This window comes from Chelonoidis abingdonii, chromosome 14 (assembly GCF_003597395.2).
Source record: "Chelonoidis abingdonii isolate Lonesome George chromosome 14, CheloAbing_2.0, whole genome shotgun sequence".
Classification (NCBI taxonomy): Eukaryota; Metazoa; Chordata; order Testudines; family Testudinidae; genus Chelonoidis; species Chelonoidis abingdonii.
In genome coordinates, this window is record NC_133782.1 from 35663189 (window position 1) to 35664763 (window position 1575).

Below are 1575 nucleotides of genomic sequence, written 5' to 3' on the forward strand. Positions count from 1 at the left end.
GGCACTAACTGCATGGAAATGTTGCCCTTTTCCAGGAACCGTCCCCCCACCTCCCGCAAAATACCCAGAACCTCACGTGCCCGATGTCAGTACCTGTCACACCGCAATTCCCACTAACAGCTCCGTCTGCTTTTGGGGCCAGACCCCAGCAGGTAGGATTCAGATCTCGTCCCAGTAGTGTAAACGGGGCAAAGTATCAGCTGGTGTAAATCAGAGTTGCCTCATTGAATTCAACGGCCAGATCCTCGGTGGTGTAAATCACCCTAGGGTCAATGGGACAGATCTCCAGGTCGTGAGTCAATGGGCTTAACTTTGCTTCCCTCTGGAGAAAGATCCCGCGCACGGTTTTTCTCTGGGCTGTGAGCAAGGAGAGTCTTGACCAATTCTGTGGTAACAGAATCCATACAGTTCCGTGTGTGTGTGTTAGCCTTTGAAAAAAGGAAAAACCCGCTCGTCCTCGTGTTTCTTGCTGAGCTCCCGTCTCCGAAGATGAAAGAGAACAGAATTAAGCTGCCCCTGCTGAGCTGCTAAAGAGATCTGGAGGCCAGAAAGGCGTCACATGACAGGAACAAGCCAAAGCCACAGCGGATGGGGTAAACGCTGCCGGACGGTATTAGCTGTGTTACATAGTGAGAGAAACAGCCTTCCACTGGGGTCTGTAGGAGAGAACGAAATGATCTTGCCACAGATTTAATTTCTCTGATTTGCTTCTGTGAGAGAAGCTTCACCATAAAATTCCATTCCGTCCAGGTTCCTGTATTCACCCATCATTGTGGTGGCTTTCTCCCCTGAAGGTCTAGAAACAATATATTTAACCATGAATGCTCCAGAAATCCTAATTTGGGCACTAACAGCATTTCTTTCTTTGGGTAAGTGTCCGCTAAAAGGGGAAACGAATGTTAGAATTTCTGATAGAGTCCGGTGGCACCTGAAAGAGTAACGGATTTATTTGGGCATAAGCTTTCGTGGGTAAAAAGCCACTTCTTCAGATGTCAGAACTTCTGTTACCTAATGGACTTAAGCTAAGGGAAACTGGAAGCCAGGATTCCTGAGTTCTGTTCATAGACGAGGGAGGAGAGCAGGAGTTTAGCGGGTTAGAAGAAGGGGTCTGAGCTTCTGGTTTCTCGTCCCACCTCTGGGAGAAGAATAGAATCTAGTGGCTGAGAACAGTTAGACTGAGCATCAGGGACTCTCTGTCCAGTGCCCAGCCCTAAGTGGGGAGCAAGGTATAGTGGGCGATTGGGACTCAAGACTCCTGGGTTCTATTCTCAACTTCGCAGCTAGCTTGCTAGAAGCAGTGTAAACCAATCCTGTATTCTGTGCCTGAGTTGGTCTCTTTGTACAAGATGCGCATAAGCAATTTTTCAGTTTCTGGGAGGCCCTGAGCCCTAAAAGGCCTCTGTTCTCCTCACACTAGACTGGCTGTCGATGTGCAATAGCTTTACATGCTTAATTAGGGTGAACTTTTTCTCTTTCCTTCCCTGCAGGTTTCAGCCAGGGACAAGGCAGTGTCACGCAAACACAAGGGCAGCTGGAAAAGTTGGGGGGCCAGACTGTCACCCTGGAGTGTACTTT